The sequence below is a fragment of the Candoia aspera genome, chromosome 10 (assembly GCF_035149785.1).
Source record: "Candoia aspera isolate rCanAsp1 chromosome 10, rCanAsp1.hap2, whole genome shotgun sequence".
Taxonomy (NCBI): domain Eukaryota; kingdom Metazoa; phylum Chordata; class Lepidosauria; order Squamata; family Boidae; genus Candoia; species Candoia aspera.
The window spans coordinates 15,268,979-15,281,491 of record NC_086162.1 but is presented as its reverse complement, the minus strand read 5'-3'; the positions used below and the strand labels follow the sequence as shown (position 1 = coordinate 15,281,491).

General features: G+C 44.3%; 2 protein-coding genes across 12 annotated transcripts in view; one reads left to right on the top strand and one right to left on the bottom strand.

The window, feature by feature from the left end:
• ZCCHC17 (zinc finger CCHC-type containing 17) overlaps nt 1-12,513 on the bottom strand; it is a 118,839-nt gene that overhangs the window by 77,478 nt on the left and 28,848 nt on the right. The window lies entirely within an intron of this gene.
• PUM1 (pumilio RNA binding family member 1) overlaps nt 8,283-12,513 on the top strand; it is a 49,012-nt gene continuing 44,781 nt past the window's right edge. For 9 of the 11 annotated variants that reach the window (XM_063312050.1, XM_063312036.1, XM_063312043.1 and 6 more), the window contains exon 1: nt 8,283-8,386. The gene's annotated coding sequence lies outside the window, so the exon portion shown is untranslated. The remainder of the gene's footprint in view (nt 8,387-12,513) is intronic. The other 2 variants (XM_063312047.1, XM_063312046.1) reach the window with 2 other exon arrangements.

Genomic DNA, 12,513 nt, shown 5'->3' with positions numbered 1-12,513 from the left:
ATCTTATTTTGCTTATGCTTGTAAAAGCCTATTTTGAAGCATTTGAAACATTCCAAGGTTTTCACACAGTGAAATCCTCATAGGACAATATCTCATATGGTTACATTTACTCTATCTCCTTGCTTAGCACACCCTGGAGGAGCCTTTGTTCATATGTCTCCTCTGATGGTCAGTGTTAGGCTAATTAGTTAGAGACCAATTGCTTCCCTTTGTTTCTTTTGAAAGAGTTCTTACTTGTAAGCCACCTCATTGGCCCAAGGCTTTTACACATTTAAACCTTTACCTGTGTTAACTGTCTCTTTCTGTCTTCATGTTAGTTTAATTATTTATCATTGTGTTACTCACTAGCTTAAACTTTGCTATTAACTAATATTAGTATTTATACCTTAAAATCTCCCCCAACCAAGATCTATATGATTTTGCCTTATAATATCAATAATAATTGGTATTATTATTTTTACAAATTGTATTATTCCATATACCACAATCCCCCCTTTTAATTTTTATCAGTTTGTTCAATTTGTAACTCGAATTGTTGTAAAACGTTTCTTGCCTCTAGATATCCTTGAGTATCGTGGCTCCCCAAGCTTTGGTACATTATTGATTTTGGAGGCATCATGCTTTTGATTGTACTTTGGACAATGCTTTTGATAAGGGGGATAGGATCCCCATCATTAGAGCTTGTTTCCAACTACTGAATAACACCCCCCCCCCAAATCCCTCTTGTCCTATATCTAGGGCCCCTTTCCATCCACCAAACCAAGAATCCAGCAACCCTGCAAGGGAGGTGTCTACCCCCGAACCCTCAGCCAACTCCCCAGACAGTGCAGCCAGACCCTGCAAGGCCCAAGCAACAGTTCCATCGGGGGCTGTGCTGCCCGGAATAAAGGCACAACAGCTCCCCCCCCAGCACCACACAGACTCCCCCTTTCTCTGCCAACAGCACATCCAATGCCATTCCACTCTCCCAGGCCACCCCACTAGTGGCATCCACCCATTCTGCAATACCCTTCACAACATCTCCGGTACAGTTCATGAACCCCTGTTGGCCACAATAGATGTAGTTGATCCAATCCACATCCCCGTGGACCGTAACCCACCAAAACAGAAAGGATTCAAATCCCACCAAAATTTGGCCTCTAGCCCTGAACTCATCCGGCACTCCCCTAGGCACTCCCACCCTGTCTATACACACTTCACTGTCAAATGATCCTCCCGGTGCATCCCTCTTATTCCTTCTGGGTTTTAAAGTACCCCTTTTAAATGCAAGAGTAAATGGAATGGCCACTTAGCTGCTGCTCACAAGCAAGCTGGCCAGCCTTGTGCTTCAGCTGCTTAGAGAAGTTTGCCACAGGCCGTTTTCAATTTCCCAATTTCTGAGTTAGTACCCCATTTGCAACCCCTTTGTTTTCGGAAGCAAACAAAACAAAACAAAACAAAACAAAACAAAAGGCTTCTTGAGGTTGGCAAACCTAAAGCTGGAGCTTTCTCTTCCCCCGTAAGACTTTATATTATCTCAAAAGGGGAGAGCCCCAGTCTTTCGGATGTCTGAATACTTATTCTCAGGAGAGCAATTGGCAAGGCCTGGGGCCACCTCAATTTCGCCTCCTGAGCCAATTTTGCCACTGCCCTCTTTAAGAGCCCATCAGCCTTTTCTAAATGCATGTCCACCATGAAGAGTTGTCAACCCACACAACCAGCAATTAAGATATGTAGCCTGACAAGCTATTTTCTGAGTTAAAGCTATTAAGGTGTTAAATTTTTCACCCTCCTTCAATAGTTGTTCATCAGTCCACTTGTGACTCAGGCGCCAGCCTATAAGGCTAACAAATTCAAACCAGTGGATTAACCATAGTTCCTTACTACAGGTAGGCTGGATTTCAGAATTGTATCTTAATACCTTTTCATATGAAAATATAAATTCCCTATTGTTCTAAATTGAGTGCATCTTCAAAGCTTCCCTTGAACCCTGTGACTCTCTTTTCCAGGTTCAGGGACCCGTATGGTCATCAAAACTACAAGGTATTAGACAAAAAAGTTCAGGCGCATTTTTTCTTTTTCTGCACAGTTCAGTGTCCAGCAGTATTTGGCAACACCAGTGTCTTCTTTAGGGTTTCTCCCAACTCAGTTGCTGACTCCCCTCCGTCTGGTTTAACTCGATTTCCAGACTTAAAAGGATGCGTCTGCTGTTCCAACAGTTGGACTCTGTGTTCCTGTAGATAGGGAGACAAGGACAAGACTTGCGCAGATAACTGTTTCAAATGCTTGCAGACAAATTTCTTCCCCATGGCATGCATGTCTCCTACTTCTCCACTAAGAATTCCAAGATAGAGTCACCCATCTCAAATGGACTGACTCCTAGTCTTTTCTTAGGAGCAATCCAGAGACTTAGTATTGTCACTAAAAAGGCCTGTGTCCATGTTAATGCTGCCTTTGGTCCTAGCCCCTCCAAGTGTCTTTTCAGCCTATAAAGAAAGCCTTTCACCCATTCTAAGAAACAGTTCACCCCAGGGCCACCCCCCTTTGGAGGTTCCCCTGGAGTTGAACCTGGTTGGTCTTTGGGTTGTCCTTTTGGCATACCACATATTTCTCACACACACCTGTTTGGCTTTCAAAAAGATTCCAGGACAAATAAATATTCTAGACACACAATCCCCTAAAGCGTTTGTCCCATGTGACTAGATTGGTAAGTGTAGTTTTGGGATATATCTAAAAACTATTTTGGATAAAACTAATTTTTCTGCCCTAGCAAAACACCACCCTAAGTAGGTAGGCTAGCCATCTCTTCGCCACCTAACCCAATTGTTTAAATAACAAGTCTTTTCCAAAAGCCCCAGAATTGGGTCAAGACTTTCACAGCCAGACCACTAATTTTAACAACTTCATTTCTCTTTTTCAATCACAAAAAGAAAGCATTGACATAAGAGCTCATCTAATGTTTGGACTGTTTCCATAACCAAAATTGTCAAAACAAAAACAAAAACAAAAATTCAGATAGATCATACCAGTCCATGGAGGCTCTACTAAACCCATATATTGTCCAAATTTTTTTCTCCCTTTCCTGTTTTTATATCATCATGTGCTATGTTGAGGAGTGATTAAAATTTAATCCATATAAAATTTATAAAAACACACACTTTTCTAAAAACTAGAATGGCAGGGGCAGAGCAGAGTGGAGCTGTGAGAGCAAAGGGGTGCCCCCCCCTTCTCTGAGTCATTGCTTCTCTGAAACTGCCCACATTTCCCCCCCCTACAGCAGCAGCTGCAGAAAGAGAAATCTCTGAAACTTAAAAGATTGTCCCTGATGTGTGTAAAGGCACTGCAAAAGGAAGAATCCTAAAAAGATGGGGGAGTAAAGGATCTTCTGTAAAAGCATTGCCCCTCCCCTCTGTCACCCTTCTGTCCCCTCATCTGGATCCTCAAGCCTGTAACAAGCAGGCAAGAGGCAGACTGAAGGGGGAAGTTTGGGTGAGACTGGGCAAATAATGAAACACACATACACCTCAAACAATTAAAAAAAGTGGGAAAGGATTGACAAAAACCTTTCAACTTTCCCATCATATGCATTCAAATTACATAAATCACAACACACACACACAAAACCTAAGGAATAGACTCACACAATCTCTCAACTCTCTTTTCACAACTCAAAACAGTTTCTCAACCTTACATGTATGCGCACATTCAGACAAACATATGTTCTTAAAAAGAAAACCGCACACCAATGCCTCAACAGGCTGTTGCCACATGCAATCCATCACAGCCCTGCAAGAACACAGAAGCTCCTCCTCCCTGCCTCTCAGCCAGGAGAAAGGAATGCTTTATTAAAAGGGCGATAGCTCCCATCAAGATGAATCTAGCCGCTCCCATGCCTATTGGAGACAATCCACACTCAACTGCCCTATTGTGATTTAACTCCCTTTCCAGAGAGCTTGCGTCTCTCCAGGGCCTTTTCGTGCCTGTCTGTTTCCCGAGCCCTCCATTCCATGGGATACCTCCTCGACCCAATCTTCCGAGAATTCCCCTGCCTCCCCCTCTTTGGGGCCGCAAACCTTGAGTTAAAAACAAGGCATTTCATCTTTCTTTTTCTCTCTTCCTCCTGGGGTTGCCCTGCAAACACCCTGTTCATTTATGGGCTCTGCCAGAATATCCTCCCAACCTTTCCCTTTTCTGTCCTATTTCAATAACCATCCTCTGTTCCTCCAGTGTCGGGAAGACTGATAACAAAGTCTGAATATCTTGTCACCTTGGATTGTGGGTTTGCATCAATCCAATCCACAGACTCTCAACTAAATCACTGACACTTCATCCATCCAACCTTCCATCCACATACAGTTGCCAATCCTCAGCTCTCGTTTCCAAATTCGAATTAAGCAAACAACACAAAACACAAGGCTTGTGTTCCTCAGTGTGACCTTTGGTATACCCTTTGCATAATTGTTACTATTTCTATCCCTTCTGGCAACATTAGTTTATTGTTACTGCCCCATGGGTAATCCAGCTTGCTTCTTCCTCTGGGGTTAGGATAACTTTACTTAAGCTCCTGTAAGTGTGGTGTTATTACAGGGAAAAACTTCTTTCCCTTTAGTCCCCTCTCTAACCATATTTTTCCAAAATTGTGTACCACCCCATAGGCATTCTTTCTCTCAAGTCATCTCAACATCACAAGTTCATTCTTATTTCTCCTTCACTTTATTTAATTCACTTTTACTCAATTCCCTTCCACACAAATTAAAGTGGTCACCTACTCACAGCACTGAACACATGGCACAATCAAATCCCATGTCCCTCCATTCACAGCAAATAACAGACGGGATGGCATAGCCAAAAATTTGGAAGACCCGCAGCCTGGCCAGAGCTATGGATTTCCAAAAACTTGACGCATTCCCCTTTTACTGCGGAGGAATTCAGTTCTATAAAGGGACAGACTCACATTTAACTCCTTAAGGGACAAGCTCACATAGCTTTTCTCTCCTCAGCTCAGGACAGATGCCCATGCCACATACACATACATGAGCACACACACAGACTCTCTGCACCATTTCCCTCAACAAATATACATACCAATACACAGGCAACTACCTACAAACAGAAAACATTTTCCGCATACTCATACTACTCTCTGACAGTCCTGAAGGACTCCCAGGATTGATTTCTACCAGTTCTCTTCTTCCCCGCCATTTCCACACCTATACTTTCCTCATCTCTGAGTGGCGGCGTCCTGCTGTGTTCCCTTTGTTCCATAACCTCCCTTATTGTTGCTACCCTGATCCTGCCCTTCTGCTTACGTTTTTCACTGTTTCTTTTTGTACATAGATTTTCTGCGTTTCCTTTAAGAAATCCTCTATATTCTCCTCAGCCCATCTTGGTTACTGCCTTCTCTCACCCTGATCCTTGATCAGCACTAGCCCCTCTCGAAGGCATTCCTCATCGCTGCTGTTCTCTTTACTTACAAAAATGCCTGTGGGCGGGTCTGGCCCTTCCCAAGACACATGATACTAGACTTCTACATAAGGCACCTGGTCCGTGAGACCATTCCCTCCCACATAGTCCTTTAACTGAGTGACTTCTTTACCTAATTGCCATTTCTTTACCATTTTTCTATAGGGTTTCTTTTCCCAATTCTCCAACAAGAGTCCGAGCGGACTCTTTAGGTATACTTTGAAGGGACCGTTCCTTTCCTCCGGAACTTTTAGTGTTGCCCATATTTGGTTATCGCCTTCCTTCACCCGGATTATGGGGCCCCTTCTCGATCATCTGGTTGTTTTACACCCAAAGTAGAGTACTCCAGCCCACGCTGGATGTGCTTTTCAGCAATTTTAAGCCTCTGACTGTCGGGGGTAAAACCGGGCTGGCCTCCCAGCAAGCGCTGGCTAGTTTTAAAGTCCAACCTCAACCTATGGCATCGAGAAGAGTTTCAAGAAGCGTTCCCAATCGTCCCAGAGCGGACACAACAACCTCGGGAGTTACCCAGAAGGGAATTTACCGCTGCCTTTATTGGTTCCTCAGCCTCTCCCTTCCCAGTTTTTCCTCGATCCAGTTATTCACTTCCGCTTCTCCCCTTCTCCGGCCAATCCCCTCTCGGGGGTATGGAACCGCGGCGTTTCGGGGATCCACTCTCGCTCCGCCTTGCCAGCCTCTGAGGCCCTCGGGGCGTCACACACACACACTTTCACTGGATCTCCGAACCTGGAGAGACCTACCCAATCCCCCAACCGCCCAGGTGTCTTAAAGTGGCGCTCTGTTTCCACCAAGTCTACTCACCTGGGTCCACGCGTGGAGTTTCCCGGCCTTTTACAGGGGCTGCAACATCACCCTTCTGACATCCCTCACCCTTCCTTTTTCCTTTTCAGAGTGCTCCGATGGTCCGTCCTTTTTGTTCGTTTGGCTCGAACACCTCTGCTCTCAGGCCGGAGTCTCCACGTTCCGCCCTCCTGGCTACCTAAAACCGGGTAGGACGCGTCTTCCAGGAGGTCAGGCCGTGGCTCCCATCCGGCCCCGAGGTGCTGTGCAGAGCCCCACGTTGGGCGCCAATTTGTTAGATATGAAAAACACGAGAACTGGACCAGAGATTTCTGAAAAGGAACTTACTTTATTTGAAGCGGTTTGCAAAGCGCGGTGGGCACCTTGACCAGGCTACGCAGAGTCCGATCAAAAGGAAAGATGCCACACCCAAAATTACAAATACACACTTTCTTATACCTTTCCCTGTCCAGCCTCCCCCTTCTCCTTTCTGGCCTGTTTACCCATTGGCTGGGCACTCAGACGCACAATCTTCCGACCGCCTCATTCCCTGGACCCCTCTATCTTATTTTGCTTATGCTTGTAAAAGCCTATTTTGAAGCATTTGAAACATTCCAAGGTTTTCACACAGTGAAATCCTCATAGGACAATATCTCATATGGTTACATTTACTCTATCTCCTTGCTTAGCACACCCTGGAGGAGCCTTTGTTCATATGTCTCCTCTGATGGTCAGTGTTAGGCTAATTAGTTAGAGACCAATTGCTTCCCTTTGTTTCTTTTGAAAGAGTTCTTACTTGTAAGCCACCTCATTGGCCCAAGGCTTTTACACATTTAAACCTTTACCTGTGTTAACTGTCTCTTTCTGTCTTCATGTTAGTTTAATTATTTATCATTGTGTTACTCACTAGCTTAAACTTTGCTATTAACTAATATTAGTATTTATACCTTAAAATCTCCCCCAACCAAGATCTATATGATTTTGCCTTATAATATCAATAATAATTGGTATTATTATTTTTACAAATTGTATTATTCCATATACCACATCACTGCCTGTGCCACTGCATTCTGGAGCAGCTGGGGATGAGTGATGTCATTCCCTCCCTCCAGGGGGATGGGGAGCAGTAGTTGCCCCCCCTTTTCCCCCTGTTAAGTTCCAGCAAGAAAAGATCGAGAGCCACCTGTATCGCTATAGTGTCCGGAAGCCTTTTTTTTTGCTTCAGTTAAATCAGTTAATTTAAACCAGTTTTTCAAACTTGGCAACTTGAAGACGTGTGGACTTCAACTCCCAGAATTCCTCAACCAGCATGTCTGAATTCCCCAGCATGCTGGCTGGGGAATTCTGCGAGTTGAAGTCCACACATCTTCAAGTTGCCAAGTTTGAAACACTGAGTGAAACTAATTCTGTGTTCACTTTTATTTTATTTTTTAAGTGCAATTGTCATCAGGCTTCCAAGCTTTGCCTGCATCGCTGCGGGTAGGGAGGGACTGTTTCCCCTCTCGGGTTTCTCGACATCGAGGCAGCTGTCCACCCGGTGCCCCTTCTCGCTGGCCACGGGGGTTCCTCAGCTCGCTCGCACCGGAGACGGCGGGTGGATTCCGTTTGCAGCGCGTGGCGGGAGCGCACCGTTCTTGCAACGTATTGTCTGAACCAGGCGATCAGCTTTCCCTCTTCTGTGCTGGAGCGCTGCATATGTGAATGCAGCATTCTTGATAACCCGCGTTGGGGGAACTCCATCGGTCATTCACCCAGCGCCCCCCAACCCAACCTAGTCTTGTCTTGGCAAGCCCATAAGCGGCATTTTATTGCCCGTGCGAAGAATGCACCGAGATCCAGTGCAACTTCTCTCCCCGCGGCTCAGAAGCGCCCAGGCGGTCGGAACAGACCCTCCCCGAAAGACCCTCCCCTTTCCTTTCCTTTCCTCTCGCTTTCCCGGATCCCGCCACGCCGGGGGTAAAACTCCGTGGCGCCCGAGGTTCTCCGCGTCCGGCCTCAACTTCCCAGAATGCAACGCGCCTCCCCGAGTCCCCAGTGCGCCGCCATGTTGTTGAAGTGAAAGGCAGGGGGAGCGGCAGCCAGAGCTAGACGCCGGGGGGAGGGGGGGGCCGTTGAGATCCGTCTTCATCCTACCGTTCCGCCCGTGAGTATCCGGACCGAAGTGGGTTAGAACGGGACCCCGGACCCCAGGAGGCCTGGTGGTGAAGCTGTATTGGGGTTAAGGCTTCGGCCGAGGCGGCGAGGGCCCTCCGAAAGGCGGCCCTGGGCGGGCATTCTCGCCGAGGCTCTTCCTCGCGCCTGTTCCTGGTACATGTTTTCGAGTCCGAGCAAGGCCTCTATTGTTGTTCCAGGAAGGGGAGAGAAAGGCGAGCCGCCTCTTCGGGGGCGGGGGGCCCCGGGCATCTCCCCCGTTCCGCTGTGCTGATCCTAAGAAAAGATGGGGGTTCCCTTCTCTCCCCAGAGATGATGCCACCCTGCGGCTCGGCTTTATTTTATTTTTCCTCCCCTCCCCCCCTCGCTTTTCGTTGGGGGAAGGGAGGGGGAACGCTTGGCTGGCCTTTAGATACTATTTCCAATCAGCCCGGAGGGTCATTGGTGGTTTCTTGAGTGGGAGGGGGCTGTTCCTGGCTTAATCGAACTCCACCGTGCTTTTGAAAGGAAGGCGGGGGGGGGGCCTGTAAGACAAGGGAAAATAACTAGGATGGGGAAGGCGGGTGGGTGATGCCGAGTTAACATGGGCAGGGGTCCTGTATGCAGGAAATGGGATACGTAGGTGACTTTTGCACGAGCTCCTAGGGTAAAGTTTATCTGTTTGGGGGTGTGTTTGTGTGTGTCATCAGTTATGCTTTGGGATGGATGGTGTGCTCTGTGTTACAATCAAAGATTTTGTCGTCCTTCATTGCAAGCTGTGTCTCTGGGGAGTATGTAATGGGACTTGCTTTAGACTTAGATACTGTTTAGGGTTAACAGGACAAAAAAGGTGCTCTGGATCCTCCCCCCCCCCCATTGAAGGGGACTGAAAAAGAAAATAACAATGATGAAGATTTTTCCTCCTTGGCTTATATAACTTTTTTTTTAAAATTATGCTTTTGTCCGTGAGGGAGCAGCAACAGGAGGCTGTTTTCTTCTGTTCCTAGGCCCTCGGCTGTTCTCACTTCAAGTTAGTTTTGGCCAAGCAGTTGGGAAACAAAGCAGTTAGGGAAGAGGACCGGGTGGCCTATTGTTATAATGTGAATTTGTCTTGTGGAAAAGTCATAGCAGTATTTTACAGTCCAGTCAGTCCATATTCAGGAGTAAATCCTGTTGTACTTACCAGATATTTGTATAAGCAGGAGGAGATGTGTGTGACTTGTCAGTTTTTGGTGTTTAGATTGCACTTCAATGATTTAAAAACATAGCCTGATCCTGTGCATGTTTGTTCAGTAGTGATTTCCACCGTATTCAGCGGTGTTGACTGTCCATGTATGTGTGTGAGGAATTATATCCTATACTAGTCCACTATTTTGGATTGTCACCCAGTGTTTTTAGGTTGCATAATTTGAAAGCAGTTTGAGGGAAAACAGCTGGTTTCTAGTTAAGCCATCAAAACTAAAGACAGTTTTGATGGCTTAAGAGAAGTTTAACTTACAAGTATTTAGACTAGAGGTATTTAAAAAAAGATTTTCCTGCATGGGATCTTCAAAGTGTAGTTTTGAATTTAGATGTATTGTTTATACACAGTTGTTTCCTTCTTACCAAATTGATTTTTGAGTTTATTTCAAGCTGTTCTCTCATACACACACACACACACACACACACACATGTATGTGTGTACTATGTCTAGCTTCACATATTGTGCTAAGCTGTAAAGTGATTTATTCAGTTTTGGCTTGGTGTCCTGTGTGAATCCAGACAATGTTGGTTTGTTCAGTAAAATATTAATACACCATGGCTTTTTCAGTTCCAGTCCCAACTTAACACTGGGTAATATGTAGCAGGCATAACTTTTTATCGAAGAGTGCATTAAGAAGCTATATGGTAACTGGAAATAAATCTCACAGGAAACTGAATCAGAACCAAAAACAATTTAGGGACTTGTGGTAGGGAAATTGAAGGGGCAGTGGTGGACATGAGACCTGAACATCCTGAATTATAACATTCTTAAATGAAGCATTTCAAATTGTACACCAGGACTTTTAGCATTATAAATCTTTTTGTGTGAGTGAGAAATGGAGGTAGTAGCACTTCAGTGTTCATTTTCTCCTAGTGGCAATGGACTTTTGATAAGAGATAGATTGATAAGCTCTAGATGTTTTTGTCTTCAGTTCTTAACAGGCCGGTTTACGGCTGATGGGAGTTGTAATCTGTCAGTTTTAGAGTGCCTGTTTGAGGAAAGTTTGAGTATTCTCTGGACTATAGGGTTAAAACAACTCCTGTAATTTCCAGGCAGCAGCATCCTTGACATTCTAGTCCAATATACCTGGAAGGTACTGTGACAGGTAAATCTTACCTAGATACTTTCTAGACTTTTCCAGGAGTATTAATTCCATTACCCTGTAATCATCTTGATCATTCTGTAATACAGAAGTCTAACTAAAAATATACGAGGGTGTATTGTAATATCCTCATGTAGTAAGAAGGAGTAAGGACTTGGGCTGAATCAGCAGACTTCCACAAGAAGTGAAGAGACAATTGCTCAATTGTCTGAATGATAAGGCTCAGTGTCACCTGTTTCCATGAGGTAATATAAACATTTTTACACTTAATTTTTCTATGATGCTGCTCCCCATTTGCTCTTCAAAACTTGTCATGCTTACTCATTTTGCAGATGCTAGATAAAAAATCTTGAGTTATATATTGCTGAATGACTGTTACCAATACGGATGCTTGCTAAGATTCTGAGGAGAAAGTGACTAACTCCTCCATCAAAGTTTAGCCTACTGTTTTTCCATGTAGCTCTGACAGCCTCCATAGTCCTTTCTTCTCATCTTGTCTGTGGTCCTGTGTGATAAGTGTCGGCTAAGAGATAATATCTGGTCCAAGATCTTCTGAGGTTTGGGGCTGATTTAAGCCTGGATTTTTCTGACAAACGTTCTAACCACTGCACCGTATTCTTGAAGTTCTCCAGAAGTCAGAATAGAATTGGTTTTCTTAACAATTTTGGAAGCAACAATGCAGCAATAAGACTGCATGGGACTGTTTCTTCTCTCTCCATGTTCATGAAAAGAACTAATACTATAAACCTCCATGCGAGTAGTTGACTGATAGGGGAAGGTGTGCAGAAACATACACCAGTGTTTCTCAACCTTGGCAACTTTAAGATGGATGGACTTCAACTCCCAGAATTCCCCAGCCAGTTCTCCAGAACTCCCATGCTGGCTGGGGAATTCTGGAAGTTGAAGTCCACATATCTTAAGGTTGCCAAGGTTGAGAAACACTGGCATATACTCACCAATATTTTTTTCCCCAAGCACTATTGACTTGGGCCTGGAGATGGAGTTATCTACATGCTGAAAATATTTTTTAATTCCTGGGAGTTCTTAAGAATTGTTATAATAGTTGCCATAGGCTTTTCTTTTAATTTTGAATATAGAAAAATAACCCTTCTACACTTAACATTTTCACCAAATTCTCACTGAAGAATTTGGAATGCTGTTTTTCACCAACCAAACTTGGAATGCTCTCTGTTGCTACTACTATTCTTCTTCCTCTCCTCTTCCTCCTCTGTTTTAAAATTGTAACTTCAACCAGTCACTAGTAAGGTAGCCTTTTTTCATATGGATTTCTCTGTATACCTTGAGACAGATGGATTGACAAGGAGCATTAATGCAATGCAAAAATATTGAATGCAACGTAGTGCAAAACACTGAAGACTTAATGTTTAAATTAGCTTGAAACTTTTAAAATTACTTTTTAAAGTATTGCAAGATAAGCTTTCAAGGCCCATGTGCAGCACATAAACCATTTGTAAATATTTTGTATCTCACTTTTGATCTAAAAGGTTGACAAAGCAGTTCACAGCATTTAAATTTATAACACAGATTAAGACCACAAATAACAAATAGCTTGCTATCACTAAAAACAGAGAAATAACCAAGGATGCCTAACAGTTTCTAGCCTGACTCAGGCTTGTGAAAAAAGCACTAACCATTCTCCTCTTACGTTAGATTTTTTTTTTCTCATTAGCCCAATGCCAGACTTGCCCTGGATCCTGTTAACTCCATGAGGATATTTGGAAATACAGTAGAATCAAATCCCTCCTGAAATCTCAAGAATCCTACACAGTTGCTT